Source organism: Dermacentor silvarum, chromosome 2 (assembly GCF_013339745.2).
Source record: "Dermacentor silvarum isolate Dsil-2018 chromosome 2, BIME_Dsil_1.4, whole genome shotgun sequence".
NCBI lineage: Eukaryota > Metazoa > Arthropoda > Arachnida > Ixodida > Ixodidae > Dermacentor > Dermacentor silvarum.
Window position 1 is genome coordinate 64,063,096 of NC_051155.1, and position 18,672 is coordinate 64,081,767.

General features: G+C 46.3%; 1 long non-coding RNA gene across 1 annotated transcript; it reads left to right on the forward strand.

The window, feature by feature from the left end:
- The first annotated feature begins 249 nt into the window (after positions 1-249).
- Positions 250-18,190, forward strand: LOC125943039 (uncharacterized). The gene is made up of 3 exons (XR_007465509.1): positions 250-320; positions 9,789-10,034; positions 17,707-18,190. It is a non-coding gene; the product is annotated as an uncharacterized LOC125943039 (long non-coding RNA).
- Positions 18,191-18,672: the final 482 nt, after the last annotated feature.

Sequence of the window (18,672 nt, forward strand, 5' to 3'; positions counted from 1 at the left end):
TTTGCTGTGGGCATTCACAGAGGTCACAAATATCTTATTCATGTCTTCCCTCTTTCTTTCCCTCTTCCCCTTCCCCCAACGCCGAGTAGCTGGCTAGAGGAATTTACCTCAGGCCGACCTCTCTGCATTTTGCATCATTAAACTTCTCTCTCTGTCTGTTGAATGTAGCCTGCACAGCTTAACAGGTTGCTGGTTGTTCTAGTGTCTATTATAATCTGTTTTGAATATTTTTACTTTGTTCAAAGGCAGTTATGACAAGGCAAAGAGGAGGGCCAAGAAGGCGGAATGCGAGTCGGCTGTGGACACCACGGAGCTGTCGGGTAATTTCTAGTGTTTTTTGTTTTTTTATGCTCATGCTTATGTGAAAGGGGGAGGCTAACTCAGAGCAGGGTTACATTTACAGAGCAGTCGCTCTGCCAACTGGGCTGACCAGGAAGCTAGAGGTGACAGCTTCAGGCTAAAGTGGCAAGTCGAAGTGCATGCAACAAAGGTTACCAGGATACCGTAGAGATTAATATAACCTTGTGTTGACATGTGCTTGCCTCCTGCATAGCTCTCTATCTGTCCCCAAAAAATGGTGGTGTATGGTTGAGTATATTGGATCAAAATGTTCTTTCTTTTATTAGAGAACTTCTTTTTAAGTAGCTGCATTCTTTTTCTTTTTTAAAAAATCTCCATGCTACTTAAACAGCCCACTTTTTCTTTTATGACTATACCTTTGCCTTGAAAATTTCTGAATTGTTGATTTAGTATGTAGGGGCTCAAAAATAAATGTACGTGCATAAACATTTAGGCATTGAAGCTGGCCATGGTGAAGAGGGGCGTGCTGCTTCACCTCGACTGGAGCTACCTGTACCCCATAAGCTTTCCATAAAATAACCATGCAATGTGTTTAACTGACCAGCTCTGGTCTTTTTATTAGGCTTCTCGAAACTAATGCGGTCACCATTAGGGTCGAACATGTGTGCGATGACTAGCCAAGTTTGAATTAATTTTAGGATTGGTGATGATGATGATTTATGGGGTTTAACGGCGCAAGGGCCAATAATGACCAAAGAGCGCCGGGCCAGTGTTAATGAGTTTAAATTGATGCGATGGATTACGAGTGGTGGATATGACGTGGCTGTAAAGGGGCCTAAAATTGTCGCTGTAAAGTGCATAAAATCTACAGGTAATAAGATTATGGGAATGACTAATGGCGTGTGCTATGAACATTGAATATGCATTGCAAATAAATATTACTATTTCCAAAATATGTCCGATGCGAAAATTGGCATGAAGCACTTTTGCCTCAACAGAACCCTTGAACATAAAGGCCTGGAGGCATGTGCTATACTAAACACTATCGCAACAGCATCCTCTGGCGGGAGGATGTGCTACGAATATCTAGGGCTAATTACATGTAGTACCACGTCATTCAAGAAACCTAGGACTGCTTTGGTATTAAAAATCGGTTCTTTGCCAAGAAACATATTGGGATGGATAGGGATATGGTATCGGTATGCAAGAGGAAAATGTTTCCTTCTCTCTGTTTCGGCTTCCCGGCACTCCAGGAGGACATGGAGGACGGTCAGCCTCTCACCACATCTACCACAGGTTGGTGGTTCATCACCTGTCAACAAAAAACTGTGTGTTCCGTACGTGTGTCCTATTCTCAACCGACTGAATAGGACGTCAGTTCGCCGTGTTTTCGTTACGGGGGGCCAGAAACATAACTGTGGTTTAATCAAGTGAAGCTTATTGCTTGTTTCAGCATCCCACAAGCGTTGCCAGTGGCTTCGCAGTTTCTTTCGCAGGAAAGGTTTCAGATTTGTTACAGGGACAGCAGCTGTAGGGTTAATAGCGTGTGATGTTATTGACGTAGCCATTCGGTCAGCTGGCACATTACCCTCAATGCTTCTATGGCCAGGCACCCAGCATATAATGACATGCTGGTTACATAAATACGCTTCACAGAGAACGGAATAGAGCTCAGTAAGTACAGGATTTTTTTGTTTACCGAGTGACATCAATGCTTTTACGACGCTTAGGGAGTCCGTAAATATAATTGCCTTTTGAAGTTTTGATTTCCTTATATGCTTCACAGCCGACAACAGTGCATGGGCCTCAGCCGTAAAAATACTCGTTTCCGGGTGGAGTACACCGGATTCCGAGAAGGATGGGCCAACGGCTGCATAAGACACCCCGGCATGTGACTTGGAGGCATCAGTGTAAAGCTCTGTACACGAGTACTTGTATTGAAGCTCTAAGAAATGCATTTTAATGTGTGCCTCTGGTGCGTGTTTAGTGACCTCTACAAACGATGTATCGCAATCTATGAGTTGCCACTGCCACGGCGGTAACAGTTTCACTGGAGCCATAGGACGATGATCAAGCAGCGGAACACCCATTTCCTCACTGAGGTTCCTCACACGCAAGGAGAATGGCTTTCTCGCTGCAGGTCGATTATGGAAGAGTGTGGCAGCGGTAACGTCATTTATGGTTGAATAAGAAGGATGTTCATTGTTTGCTTGTACTTTCAGAAAATATGTGAAACTGCGATATGAACGCTGCAGATGGAGTGACCACTGGTTAGACTCTACATAGAGGCTTTGGATCGGACTTGTTCGGAAGGCACCGGTCGCGAGGCGGATACCCAGATGGTGAACGGGATCTAGTATTTTTAATGCACTTGGCGTTGCAGAATTATAAATTATAGACCCGTAGTCAAGCCGGGAGAGGACAAGACTCCTATACAAGTTAAGCAAACATTTTCGATCACTGCCCCATGTTGTGCGGGACAGAAGTTTTAGAACGGTCATTGTCTTCAGGCATTTTGTCCTCAGATATTTAATATGAGGAATAAAATGTAAGCTTGGAATCTAAAATGATTCCTAAAAACTTATGCTCGCTGCTCAAAGAGAGCGCATCTCCTTTGATTTGTATACTTGGGACAGGCGTTACGCCTCTCTTGTTTGTAAAGAGTATGCAAGTGCTTTTCTGAGCGTTAACATTAAAACCATTCTCCTCCGCCCATTTGGACAATCTGTTAATTCCCAGCTGTACCTGTCGTTCGCAGATGGCAATATTACATGACTTAAAGGCTATCTGCACATCATCGACATAAACCGAATAAAACATTGTGCGTGGGATGACTGTACGCAGGGAATTCATTTTTACAATAAATAGTGTGCAGCTGAGCACACCGCCCTGCGGCACACCAGTTTCTTGTGTGAATGACCTAGACAAAGCTCTGCCCACCCTTACGCGAAATGTGCGATTAGTGAGGTAACTTTCGATTGTGTTGAGCATATTGCCACGAACACCCATTGCGGAAAGATCTCGGACAATTCCAAAGCGCCATGTGGTGTCGTAAGCTTTCTCTAGGTCTAGAAATACAGACAGACAGAACTGCTTATGTATGAAAGCATCTCTAATATATGCCTCAATCCGGACAAGGTGGTCTGTAGTAGACATACCTTCTCGAAAACCACACTGGAAGGTGTCCAAAATTTTGTTATTTTCTAGGAAGCATATTAGGCGCCGGTTTATCATTTTTTCATACAGCTTGCACAGGCAGCTTGTTAGAGCTATTGGCCTGTAGCTGCTGGCCAAGGACGGGTCTTTGCCTTGTTTAAGTATGGGGATGATTATGGCTTCCTTCCATGAAGACGGAATACAGCCAGCCGCCCACATGGCATTAAAAAGAGACAAGAGTGTTTTCAGTGTTTCGGGGTGTAAGTACCTAATCATTTCGTACATGATACGATCCCCACCTGGCGCTGAGTTGTTGCAACAAGCGAGAGATGCTTGAAGCTCAGCTAAAGTAAATGGAGAATTGTAGGCCTCACTCGATGAGCCTTTGCGATTTAGGGGCCGCCGCTCTTCGCGTTCTTTGATTCTCAGGAATGTTTCGGTATAGTGCGATGCACTTGACACATATTCAAAATGTTCGCCTAGACAATCCGCCTGATCTTCGAGGCTATCACCTTGTGTACTTACTAAGGGTAGGGGATGCGACTCCCGGCCTGTTAGTTTATTTACCCGATTCCAGACTTTTCTTTCATCGGTGTACGAATTTATACTGGTGATGTACCTATCCCAACTTTCCCTCTTTGCACGTCGACGTGTTCTCCTACCTTGTGATTTTATCTGTTTGAAATTAATGAGGTTTTCAGCAGTTGGAGAATTGCGAAGCAATCTCCAAGCTTTGTTTTGATTTTTGCGCGCTTTCCGACATTCGTCGTTCCACCATGGGATGCGACGCTTATTAGCTAATCCGCTAGTTTGCCTAATACATTTAGCTGCAGCGCTAATAATGAAAGCTGTTAGGTATGCAACAGCGTCTTCTACATTAAAAACAGCAATTTCATCTCCGCCTAAATACGTAAGCTCTCGGAACATTTCCCAGTCGGCCGAGTCCATGTTCCATCGAGGAAAGTGTGGCAAGCATGTATCTTGTTTTGTTAAGTTTAGCATAACTGGGAAATGGTCGCTCCCAAACGGGTTCCTGAGAACAGACCACTCCAGATACGGAATTAGAGTACTCGATACTATACTTAAATCAATGGCTGAGTATGTGTTATGTGTAACGCTGTAATAAGTTGGCTCTTTCTTGTTAAGTATAGATGCACCTGAAGAAAACAGAAAATTTTCTATAAGGCGTCCTCGCGCATCTAAACGAGAGTCGCCCCATAAGGGGCTATGAGCGTTCACATCACCGACAACTATGTATGGCGGAGGAAGTTCATCAATGAAGCTTTGAAACTGTGTCTTGGAAAGTTGATAACAATGAGGGACGTAAATCGAACTAATTGTGACTAGCTTACCGAACAGTATTGCTCGGACAGCAACTGCCTCAAGGGAAGTTCGGAGGTTCAATTGCCGACAGGCAACACCTTTATCTACTATTATAGCGACACCGCCCGACGAGGCGGTAGCGTCGTCGCGGTCCTTGCGAAAGATGGCATGGTGCCTTAAAAAGTTTGTGTTCTCTGCTTTGAGATGCGTCTCATGGACACACAGCACCCTCGGACTATATTTAAGAAGGAGCTCTTTGACACCATCAAGGTTATGAAGGAGACCCCTAACGTTCCATTGTAATATTTGCGTGTTCATATTGAAAAGGAGTTTGTGCTGTGTGTTCAGAAGTTGAAGACTAGCTCACGGTGCCCTTTCCAGGCGCCGTGACGCGAGGTTTCTCTTTTCTGGAGCGGTCGAGAGATTCCCACCGCTCCTTAGGCGCTGGCGGCGCCGTCTGGCCGGTTGTTGTGTCCATCGCCTCTTGCGAGGCGCTGGACACGCGCTCTTGCGAGCGGTTGGTGTGTCGTGATGGCCTCGTCTCGTGGGACGAGACCCTTGAGGCCACCAGCCCGGAGGTCGATGGCCCCTTGTTCTGAGATGGCGGAGCAGCGCTAGCTGCAGCCGCCGAGGGGGCGGATGGCGTCGCTGGCGGCTCACTGCGTGTGGGCCGGACAGCCGCCGGAAGCCGTTGTGGCGCTGCCCCCTGACGCGCCACTTCGGCAAAAGTGTTCTTGGGCAGGGATAATACCCGCCTTCGTGCCTCCTTGAATGAGATGTTTTCTTTTACTTTGATTGCGACAATTTCTTTTTCTTTTTTCCATGATGGGCACGACCGCGAGTACGCGGCGTGGTCCCCGTCACAGTTCACACAGTGGAGGGCGTTTTCACATGATTCAGCGAGGTGTTCATTGGCACTACATTTCGCACACGTTTGTCGACCTCGGCAGTTCTGCGAACTGTGGCCGAATCGCTGGCACTTAAAACATCGCAGAGGGTTCGGAACATATGGTCTTACCCGGAGTTTCACGTACCCTGCCTCAATAGTTTCAGGAAGCACACTTGAACCAAATGTAAGTATTAGATGCTTTGTTTTCATCTCTTTTCCATCGCGCCGTAGAATGATTCTCTTCACATTGATTACGTTTTGCTCGCTCCAGCCTTCTAATAGTTCAGTTTCTTCCAGATGCATCAGGTCGTCATCGGAGACCACTCCACGGGTGGTGTTCATCGTGCGGTGCGGGGTAATTTTCACTGGGATGTCCCCAAATGAGGCTAGGTTATGGAGCTTGTCATGTTGGTTCTTATCGCGGAGTTCCAATAGGAGATCGCCGCTAGCCATCTTTGATGCTTTGTAGCCTGCGCCAAATGTTTCCGTTAGACATTTTGAAACTAGGAAAGGTGAGATCATTCTCACCGTCTTTTCGGGTTTTTCACAGTGGACAACGTGGAACCGAGGGAAGTTTTCAGTTTGGCGGCCAACAAATTTGAATAAGTCTTCGGTGCGCCCACGCTTAAGGGGGCGATCGGGTAACGCGGGAAAAGAAAAAGTTGTCGCAGTTTCACCTGAAAGGTGAAGCATCAATTGCGATAGCAAATTTGTAGAGAGCTATACGGAGTAATGATATTAGCTTTATCAGCTGTATAAACTTGGACATGCCGCAGCACCGGCAACGCGCAGAACTGTTGTCGACGCCGTCGGCGTTTTGCCTGCGTTCGCTCAAAATGCGTGCGGCGTTGGTGACTGTTGCCGGAGCCTCTGATATAAATAGGCACTTGGTGCCGCAGCTAAACGTCGCCTCCCTTTCCTCCCCCTTCCCCCCTCCCCCACGGCCTCTCGCGCATCGGAAGAAGGCGCGTTTGCTCTACATATATGGTGATTGTAAAGGAGGAAAGAGACGCCTACTTCTGCAGCCCTTAAGGAAGCACGGCGCAGAACGCGCGTTTGTTCTCCGCCGTGCGTTCACTCCCCGTGAAAGAGCGCGTCCCTCGCGCCCTTTCACTCGCACATACAGCGTTCGGCGGCGCGCGGCGACGATTTCATCTCCATTGACGTCATATGGAACCTCACGGCGACGGCGACGGCAACGGCGACGGCGACGCCGACGGCAGAAATCTGCTTTGGAGTGTCCATATAATTGCTATCGCAATAAAAAGCCATGAAAAATAATGATCTTTCGGCAGGAACGCCAGCCACCCACCATGGAGCCCAACGAGGGGACGCTGTAGGACCTGTAGACACAAGCCCCACAAACGCCAGCTGTACGTTCCCGCTATAACCAAATACGTATAACCAAGGGTGGTTATGACACACAAGGTTAACCCTTGCTGCCAGGAGTGTTGGAAGAAAATAGAAGAGAGAAGAAGACCGGAGAGATTGAAAGTGAGAGGAAAAGACGAAGATTGGAGAGAGAGACAGGAAAAGGCAACTACCGATTTCCCCCGGGTGGGTCAGTCCGGGGGTGCCGTCTACGTGAAGCAGAGGCCAAAGAGGTGTGTTGCCTCTGCCGAGGGGCCATAAAGGTCCAAGCACTCGGCATCGGATCAACCCCCAGGATCCCCTTTTCCCCGGACACGGCTCAGCCGCGCACGGTTAGACGCGGGAGGGTCCAACCCTCGTGTGCTGGGGTACGTGGTGGCGCAACTCACCAAACGCCTGCTGACGCAGACGCCCCTGCGGGATTTTAGGATTGGTATAACAAAAGTTGATCCCATAGAAATCTATAGGCTTCAGCAGGAACCTTTGAATGGAATGGAATATGCTGGAGTCAGCTTAGGATGTAGGCTGTAGTAGCACTTTTATTTTGCATGTGGCTGGAAAGATTGTCAATGCGTTGCTGTACAGATCAATATGCACAAGTCGGCATTTGTTTTGGCCTATCTGAGCAATGAATTTCTAAAAGCAGATGGCACTGAAAAATAAACCGAGACCTTCTTGCGATTTGTGCATTAAAGCCGCACTGAACCAACCCTTGATCTTGGCAAGCAAACACGTTCTACATGTAGCGAGAGGAGCTAAGAAGCAGTCTGTAAAGATAGCTTTCCAGAGGGCTGCTCCTCACCATTTTTTTAAATGCTGGCTAGCTTCCAGTAGGCATTATGTGGTCAATTCTTTTGACAAATTACTTGTGTTCATACCCTGTCAGATTTATTAGAGAGAATTAGCAAGTGGGTAATCGACAATTGCCAATGCGTCGCCACTCCTTTATCATTCTTAGAAGTTTTGTCTGATACCCATCTTGAAAAGTTACCATAAGTTTCCTTCGAAAAAGCAAAGGTGAGGTGTGATGGGCCTGTCATTGCTACTGGCACTGCCCCGGCTTAAGAGGGAAAGTAAATATTGTTATCCTCCGAATGCCTTCGTTTATGAGGCCTTTTCAAACATTTTTTTTAAATTGTATTCCTTGGAAATATGCTGCACTCAACAGCAGAATGTGTTTCTCAAATCTTGGAAAAGGGCTCTCCAGGGCCCCTTTAAAAGTAATTATCAAAGAGGCTACGTGCTAGAACTCTTCCAGGAGGGCAAGTTCAAGTTTGAAATGTTCGCAAGAAGTTTAGAGAGTTTCTATGATCTGAAGAATGGCCCATCGTATGCTGAGCTGTGATCCTTAGTCACACGCAAGTTTGGAAGGTGAATTTATGCTTCTGAGGAGATGTGTGTTTCTTTACATTTTTACACAGCCCATAAAAGTCGAATAACTTCAAGGTTGCTTTCATTCTGCAGTTCATTCTTGACACCTAAACGTATGACAGAAATGTTATCTGTATCATTCTGCAAAAAAAAAAAAACTAGGCTTTCAAATTGGTACATTATTTGAAATATCTCTCTCGCATCATTGAGTTTATAAAGAGAACATGTTCAATGGCTATCATAAGTGCCACAGGTATGGTGCAAAGTTTCTGCAGGCAGATTTTTTCCAATCTTGAGATGCTTAATCAAAAATGATGACGCGAGGATGTACAAGGTCTGTCTCAAAAGTTCTTGCCATATGTTTTAAACAAATAATTTCGCTAACTTTCGGACATATTGTGGTCACCTTCAAAGTACCGTACTTTCCGGTGTATAAGACGCGCTTTCTTACTGAATTTTTCGTCAGTGCGTCTTATAGAACGGTGCGAGTTATGTACGTTTTTTTCCCCCGAGAAAACTGCCGTCAAAAACGCATTCGATGTTATGGCCACGCGAAGGGCGCTGGTTGACATAATTGCTGCAAGTTCTGTGCGCGCTATCGAGGTGCCGGGTTCTTCTTGTGATCGAGTTCCAGAGCGCTGTGCGATGAGGACTGAGCAGCAACGCAAACGGCGGCAGGTCGACAGCGAGTCGGCCGACCCCGAATTCGTTGCATCTGCAGATCGCTGTCACGATACAGCGCGCGCCGCTGTGCAAACTACGCAGTTGCTACCAGCATACAAACCGCCACCCCCCTCCCTCCCGCGCTGCCTTCCTCCCTTGTGCGCGATTCGGCTCACCGTCGGACGCTTTCACTCGCACATACAGGGTATGGCGCGCGGAGACGATGTTATCGCCCTTGGACTTTATACGGAACATCGCGGCAACCACGACGGCAGAAATGCGCCTGGAGCAGAAATATATGGCACTCTTACTACAGTGAACTAGAAGCACCCTTACGCTTGCGCGTGACCCATGTTCACGGAAGAAACGTCACAATTTTTTTAATTGCTTACCGAACGAAGAGGTGCGTCTTATACACCGGTGCGACTTATTTGCGTTTTTTTCTGGAAAAGCTGCCAGTTTGAGGGGTTGAGTCTTATAAAAGATGCGACTTATAGACCGCAAAATATGGTACTCCCCATTAGACACAATACAATGGTTCCACCTCTCCTTCTATTGCTGGAAGCACCCTTGAAAGTATTTAAATACAAATGAATTTTTGTCACCGAGACCTCTGCAAATCCTGATACTTTGCATTTAACAGAGTGCTCTGAAACAACCAAATATGCCATAAATGGACCGCTTCTGCTGTGAAGTAAATAATTTTGTGTTTCAGCGATGCTGCTGCGGGTGCAGCTGGAGGTGCGGCAGCAGAACAGGGACGTCTTGCATGAGCTGCAGCAGCTGAGGCATGAAGTACGGGTCGTGTCTGAGAGGCTGGATGAAACAGCCTCTCGACAAGACCCGTGCAGTGTCTCAGCCTGCCTTGTCGACGGTGCCTCCAGTTCTTCCTCGGCTACCTGCCGGCAATATTAAAGAAGTAGAGGCAGCCGTGCGGGATGAGGCTGTGGCTGCCACCTTGGTTTCTACTGCCCTTTTATTTGTAATTATAAGGCTATGTAACATGTGGAAGTTCTCTGCTGTTTCATGAAACATGGTGTGGGTTCTATGTGAACGAACTTTGCATCGCACACACTAAAGAGCTCATGGAAATAATTCCCTGCTGTACAGTTTCTAATGACATATTTGGACTGGACCTTAGTTTAACATGCATCTAAATCTAAGCTTACACTAGTGTTCTTGCAATGAGACCTCATCGAAATGTGACCCTGACTGCCAGAATCAAACCTTTGACCTCGAGCTCAGCACCGCAACGCCATAGGCTCCGTACAGTCGAGTTTGCGGCTGCTCTGGCGCCATCTGGCGCAGCGACGCAACAGTGTTGGGAAGTGGGCGCCGCAGCTCGGCCGGCTCGATGAGTATTCGTTCCCGCGCGCTTCATTTCGTCTCGGCCACGGTTGAAGCCGTTTTGCTTTGTTCACCAGCCTCCTTTTTTTTATACGTCTTGCGACGGTGCAATGGCATGCGCTTCATCGGCAAGCGTCGGAGGTGGAAAAAAAAAGGCAAGTGGAACCGGCGATACTGCTGCGTAAAGGGCTGTCACAACCACGAAGGCCAGCCCGGGATAAAGTTGTACAGGTTTCCTGGCAAATCTCATGAGATCGAACGGCGAAAGAAATGAATCGCAGCTGTGAGGAGAGTAAAGTAAGTCAGCTTCTTTGATATTTGTGAGAAGGTTTTGTTCTGTAAAGCGTGCTGCACATGCGCGTTTCACAGCTCGTTGTGCGACGCCAGCGGCCATGGCCAGCTGCTGAACAAGACATTTGTCACGACTTTGCTGATTTGGCGACTGCTTGCCGTTGTCTTAGCATTCGGTATGATCAGCATAGCACTGGCATGTGCGATGAGCAATATGTTATGCCAAGGAAGCCTATTTTGTGCTCTTGAGCACTAATTCAACGATCCTCGTTTCGGCCGCTGGCGCTTGAGAGGCGCGGTTTCTTGTGATATACACTTGCGATGTATCACTGTAAAAGCAAAGCGCGTATGCAAGGAAAGGAATTCGTAAGCGAAATCGTATCTTATAAAAGGGGCCTAATGAGCCTCGATCATTGTACATGATGAAAAACGAACATTCGCGTCATGTAAATTAAGATCGCCTAGTTAATAAATCTCGTTTATCAGCGCAGCAGGTGGCTCCGACTGGGTCCCAAACAATTCAACGAGGACAGCATGGTCACTGCCACACGATCCAACAATCCGAATCGTTTAGCTCACTCGACATGACTGTGCTGACGACAGCCTACGAGTGAGCGTGTAGCTGCACGCGGTCCAGATCGAGCTGTATGACAATCTAAAGTAACAGTGTCACAGGGGCATCAAATGATAGGCCGCGGCGTACAACGCGCCGGAGCGAAATGAGGCATGTATTGCCAACAGTGAGGCGTCGATTAAAAATCGGTCAACTACAACGTTTTCAGGGTGCCAGTTTTGTGACTTCAATTTTAGTATAACAGTAAGCTTTACTCACGTGAAGGATGACGTCGTTTACTTACTTTCCCTGTTGCGAATGGCAGTTCGCGTGAACGTCCACGCCATCCACTTCTTTCACACAAGCAACATGCGAAGCAGCGTAAAGCTTGTCTCCGCTGGTTAACGCTGCACCGTGAAAGTAATCGTCTATTTCTTTAATAGACCTGAACCCCGCAAAAACTATTTGTGCCATCACAGAGGGCCACGCTTGTACTTTCCCGTACACACACGCACAAAAAAAGAAGGCGGATCGCGGATATACGTGCGGCTTTCGGAAGCGTGTATACGTAGTTCCGAAATCTCGCGGTCTTCCCCCCTTCCCAGTTTCGCGCCGCCCGCCACATGCGACGCTGAGCATCGCGCCACCGCTGCTGCGCAGCAGCGCCGCCTGTTCACTGTACGGAGCCTATAGGCACTGAGCTACCATAGTGGCTTGCTGAATCGGTGATTTCCAACAGCTCTCCGTAGAGATACATTCATGAAGCAGGAGTAAATCGTTAAGTTAATAAAAATCTATTGCTGATATAAAATGCAAACTGTGGCAGCTTTCTATAGAAGGACACAATGCAGAGCACTTGTGAATAAATTCTTTTTGTTGGAAGAGTTGGCACATCGTGAATGATAAATAGCAGTGCAAACAAGTGGGACACAGTACAGGAAAAGGGGTGCAATGATGTTCTGTATATACTGTATTTACCTCATTTTAATCTACAGTTTTGTTTTCTAGATAATAGAGTTTGAAAATTGCATTGCAATTGGATATGTAATGAAAACTACATTTGCAGCAAGTCGAGTGTACCTGTTGTCGAATTGCCTCATTGCACAAAATTTTTTTTCTTGTGCTACAAGCCCATGAAGCAAACTCCTAAACTATCCAGTTTCATGCAATGGTTCAAAGCATTTTCTAGAGCACTAGCAATTACTTAAAATTGTAAACCCACATACCCTGTTGCCCCTATTACTTTTTATTCCAGTACTCTGATTTTTCTGTGCTTTGTTTTATCTGCTACTATGCTACATTATGTAAGAGAATTTATGCTCTTCAGATTGAATAAGTGAAATACCCTATTTACTTATGTAATGGACGCGCTCGCATAATGAACGCACCCCCAACTTTCTTCGTCAAAATTTCAATTTTTTTTCTCCCGTGTAATAAACGCACCCTGAACTTGCTGCCGTGAAGTAGGAGAGACACAGTACGATTCGGCGTCCGATATGGCATTCAGTGGGTACGATTGTATCAGATGCCGAATTGTACGTGTCTCCTACTTTTATTGCAGTAGCAATCGTATGGACACTCCAGGTGCATTTTTGAAGTCGGAGCCAACGATCGTGGCTTTATCCCGCGTTGGGGGGAAGAAAGCGGGTAGCAAACGCGCCATATTTCGTCGTGTGCATGGCGCTGCTAGGAGGGGAGGGAGGCGGCACAGCAACTGCACATTGCACGGCCGTGCGCGCCCTATATTGAAAACGACCTGCGTCGGAGGCTGAGTCTAGGTGCGACGGCGGCTTATACTTTTGAGCGTACTCCGTTATCGTGCTCAGTTTGCGTTGAAGCGATACATGGCATGAAGGTCACTTCGCTCGCTGTTGCTGCAGTGCTTCTCACACCAGCATTTCGACAGTGCGTGTCCGCGGTCATCGAGTGCGATTGGTTCATGTTTGCCTTTGCGCGCTGACACCATGCTGGTTAAATTACTTTGGAAGTTTATACGGGCAATAGAACTACTATCCTTACTTTGTATAGCTCTCTGCGCATTTGCTATCGCAATCGATGGTTCGCCTTTCGGACGAAACTGCGGCTTTCTTTAGAGGTGGCCGCGGAAAATACAAATTGTTCAAACTTTTACCCTTCATAATAAACGCACCCCCCCAACTTTCGCATATTTTCTAGGAAAAAAAGGGTGTTTATTATGCGAGTAAATACGGTATTGTAATGGGGGTACCCCATTTTCCATGCCTTAATGACAAGGGTTGGGAAAGTCGGTCAAATTGCGAACAGCTCGAACCATTGCATTGAACATTCATGGCAAAAACGGATGCTGGTCATGAAGAGAACACGGCCCCCGTGAAGGGGAAGTAGCATTGTTTAATGTTTTTTCACCTTGGTTGCCATCTGTTTTGTTTTTTGACATGATTTTTCCCACGCACTTTAAACCCACAATAATTAATGCAGACCAAAATAGTGTTGTTGAAGGGGTTATATGTTCTGCCTTCCCCATGAAGCCTTGTTCACTGACATAGTCGTTGGCCATATCTCTGTTGTAGCTGAATGAAATCAGTAATAGTCAGGAACAAGGCTTCTGTGTAGAAGCCGAAACATCCTTTCGACAAGCAAGTCGAAGCAACTGTCAAACCTTCCGATGTCTTACGTGGTTGCCTTCTGTGCCATGATGTTATGAGAGGGAGAAAGCTGAACGAAACCTGGCTGTAGAAAAACTAGTATAAATTATGTATTTAGTGCACTCTGGGGTTTTCCAGTATATTTCTGGGGTTTTAGAGTCCGGCACCTTTACGTAAAGGGACAGACAACTGCTCAGAACATGAATTGAGAAAACCGCTTGTGAAAAAATGACCTATCCTACTGGTTAAATTAAGTCATGTTTTTCTCATTAAATGTGGATTTATACTTTTAATTCTTCCCCAAAAGTTGCGAAAAATGACCCTTGGCGCCCCACATGGCAAAAACATGAAGATGCATAAGTGGCCCGAAGAGGAGGGAAAACTGGAACAACTTGGTATTGATTCATGGTAAATAAGGAACAGCGCACTGAAAACGTAGACGAAGGGAGACTTGACACACCACAAGTGCTGACTTTCAACTGGAAAACATTGAATGAATGAGTTTATGAACACTTGAACTGTGCATGCACTTGCAAGGCAGTGAACAATTCATGACATGCACTCGTGGTGATACTAAACACGAATGAATTAAAAAAAAAACCATCACACTGCTCGACTGTCAACGATTTGCGTGGTCTAAAAAGGAAATTTCTCTTTCTTGGAAGACTATTGCAGGCTGACTAATGCAACCTGGTCCTGCTTTCTGTATTCTATAGACCTCGTAAATTTCATGAGTCAATTGGTCTGTGTGGCAAAAAATAATCTCGGTCTGAGTGAATTCTGCAGTGCACCCGAATTGCCAAATGCGAGAGGCGCAAACAGTGCATTTTGGTGCTCCCTGATACGCATGTTTACACACCGCCCTGATTGTCCCACGTACACTCGGCAACAGGTGAGGGGGATGCTGTACACGATTGCAGTGGCGCAAGGCACATGCATATTAGTGTGCCTTACAGGGCATACATTTTTTTGCATTTGCACCTTTCTCCACACATTTTGTAACTGCTGCGCAGATGCTACCCACTTTCTGGCTGAAAAAAAAACAAATCTATGCCATGCCACGATCGCCCCCGCCTCCCTCCACCCCTTTTTTTTGTTTCAACCTGTGCGAACACTAGTGTCCGTAGCAGGCTTCAATTCTTGCACGAACTTTCCACAAGACAGCATGCTATTGGCATCTTGTGGAAAGCTTGTGCGAAGAGTAAAGTTTGGAGAGTAAAGATGCGGCACCAAGAAGCAAGCCGTTAGCCATACATCCACTAGCGTTTGCGCAGGTTGAAGGGGGGGGGGGGTCGTGGCATGGCATAGATTTGTTTTGTTCTTTTCAGCCAGAAAGAAAGTAGGTAGCGTCTGCCCTGTAAGGCACACTAACCTGTGTGTGCCTTGCGCCACTGCAATCGTGTACAGCATCCCCCTCACCTGTGGCTGAGTGTACGTGAGACAATCGAGGTGGTGTGCAAATGTGGGCCTCAGGGAGCACCAAAATGCACTGTTTGTGCCTCGCATTTCGCAATGCATTGCCGTAACTGCGGGTGCACTGCAGAATTCTCTCGGACCAAGATACTTTTTTGCCACACAGACCAATTGACACATGAAATTTGCGAGGCCTATAGAATACAGAAAGCAGGACCAGGTTGCATTAGTCAGCCTGCAATAGTCTTCATAGAAAAAAATTCCTTTTTAGACCACGCAAATCGTTGACAGCGGAGCAGCGCGCTGGTCTTTATTTTTGTTAATTCATTATTTTTTAGTATCACCTGATCTAACCACGAGTGCATGTCTTAAATTGTTCGCTGCCTTCCAGGTGTATGTGCAGTTCAACTGTTCATAAATTCGTTCATTCAATAAACTTACCATTTGAAAGTCCGCACTTGTGGTGTGTCTACGTCTCCCTACGCTTTCAGGACACTGTTCCTTATTTACCATGAATAAGAGGCCTATCACATGGCTTTCTATTATTGTATGGGGTTGATGGTATTCTTATTAGTATTGAAATGCAGTCCACATTTTCTGTTATTTTTTTTACCTTGCAATATGCTGATAAGCCTTCGTTTGTGGTGAAAGTGGCACTGCCTTTGTTTTTGATGAGTTGCTTGGTAAGTCTATCGACAGAATAATAACGGGCGCCTGGCAGCCATGATGTAGGCGTATATTTGGGGAAAAAACGCTGTACAAATGTAAGAAGGTCTGTACGACAATGCAAGCTTGTTGTACCAGCTTTATGTTTTCAAAAGTGGTTGAAGAGGCCAAAATGTGAGCAGTTAACTGCAGTTCCCCTCATCCTGTGAAAGCAGAATGATGGGCTGCTTTCACAATTTGCGAAGCTGCAGGCGCAAACATTGCTGAGGGTTAGCTTTTGGTTACCACAAAACTAGGTCTTTGAAAACTGGTTGTCAGTCCCTTTAACGCAAAATGTGAAGGTCTGAAAATACCATGTCGGTATGCCTTTAAGCTGTTTTGTGCCACACATACGTAGATCTGACTTTCCTGCACTCTAATGTCACATCCCCTAATTATGCATTGGAAATTTGCATGGGAGTAGAATTGGTGCGCTTACAAATGATAGTGAAAGCTTGGAGAGGTAGTTACTATGAAACATACTTACTGTGCTAAGGTTTATAAAACACAAACATGAAATGCACTGAACAGACAAGACCTGATGCACTTCGTGTTTGTGTTTCTTCCAGTAACGCTTAGGTGTTGTGGAGCACATTTACAATTAAAGGGCATTGCATCACAAACCTCTTCCAGCAAAAATGTTTTGCTTTGCACTCAGTTAAAAATTCACTTCACTTGGCAATAAATTATATTCTGGTAGTATTGGTAGATTTTTCAACTTGAAAACATTGCCACATACAATGCTCATTTCCAAATCTCTGGCAATTTTTGTCTTTTGCAGCGCAAGCACCTCCTGCAAATAGGAGGGAAGTCATCGCGCGAGGTGGCATCGAATGCCATGAAGGCTGTAATGGCGCACCCCGTCCAAGTGCTTTACAGCTTTCATAGCAGGAAGGGGAAGAGGGCATTCATCAATTTGAAGTTATGCCAGATAGTCACAGGTAAAGCTTCCTTAGTCATCCTTTTGCATTGTTGAAGTATTTTGTATACAGCCGAAATCCTCTACAGCGAAATGGCTTGCATAACAGGAGATTGTCCTTGCCAAAATCCTGTCTTTCATATGAATTGTCAACTTCTACAACGAAGAAATTTAGGCGTCCCTGTTGGCTGATTTCATTTTTTACTATGAAAGCGACATACTCAGCCACCACTGCCCTTGCAGAAATTGCGAAAGTGTGCTCTACATTAGCACCAATGGCAGCTTAGGTGAATTGCTTGACGAGCATGCCGATGAATTGCATCATACCAGGCAGCTTACACGTTTAGCATCAGCGGGTGAGACAGTTGAATGTCTCGGTTAGTAAAGACATGGTGTGATCATCACTGATGACGTTAACGCTATGTTAGGGTGGAAAAACAGGAATGTCAACGAAGGCAACAGGGATGAAGATCCTGTAAATGGATCAAGAATTTTCATGGTGGGGAAGGCGATAGCAGCATTTAATTATCCACAGGAATACTTTGCGTATCCTGCATTTCGCCGCTGAGCATGCTGTGAACCTCGATTCAATAACGTTGGCTGCGGTTGCAAATTCTGTCAGATAAACTGTGTGCTAAAGACTTAGCAACTTATTTCACTAAGTCTCTTGAGTTCATGTTAAGGTTTTCTTTTGTTGAATGTGTTTGCCTGCTCTATTGTGGGTGATCTTTACGGTGCATGTTGTATGGACTAATTGTGGTCTTTGTGTGGTTGTGTGCAGATGTCATCTGTGCGAAAGGGGGGGGGGCGACCTGACAGAAGCACAGGACTTCATTAAGAGGTGGTTGCCAGGGTCTGTGGATAGGGGTGGTGGCAGGAAGAGGCGTTTCGAAGAAACGCTTGCAGCAGAGAAGCCCGATGATCCCTCCCTTTGGGGCAGGAATCATTGCCAGCCCACTGCTGCCCTCTCCCTGCCCCACCCTAGCCCTCAGGTCCCTGGCCATTCCACTGTCGGCCCCTCCTGTCCGGCTGCTGCTGCCCCTGCTCCTTCCCCTGCTGCAGTCCCTGCTCCTGCAGTCCCTGCCGCCCCTGCCCCTCCTCCTGCTGCTACCCCTGGAGCTCAGCACCCCTACTGATGGCTGCATCAGTTCAAGAATTGTATTCTAAATAGTATTCTAAATAAATTATATTTTCGTTTATGCTTTGCGTGTGTCTGCAGGAAGTTTCCTTCCCGCACTTATTTCCATCACGTTTCCTTCGCTACTAATTGTATACGCAGTAAGCTAGCATATAAGCAACAGAATGGCCGAGTACAGGCTATATTTGAAACACATTGGATGAGCACTGGATAATCTGAAAACGCATTGGATACAGAATGGCTGAGCACTGGATATGCTGGAAACGCGTTGGATACAAGATGGCTGAGCACTGGCTATTCTGGAAACGCGTTGGATGCAAAATGGCTAAGCACTGGATATGCTGGAAACGCGTTGGATACAGAATGGCTGAGCACTGGATTCTTAAAATACACTGGATACAGAATGGTTGAACACTGACACTATGCTGGAACTACATTGGATACTAGAATGGCAAACTGTACGGCCAATCTTGGCTCGAACAGTGGGTGGACATTGGATGGGGTTGCACTTTGCCATGATGCCAGGATTGGGCCAAAGTTCGTACCAATTTCTGCGAGCATTGGACTATGCTTGGCCCAGTGCTGTCGTGCTGCCTGGGTACCTTATGA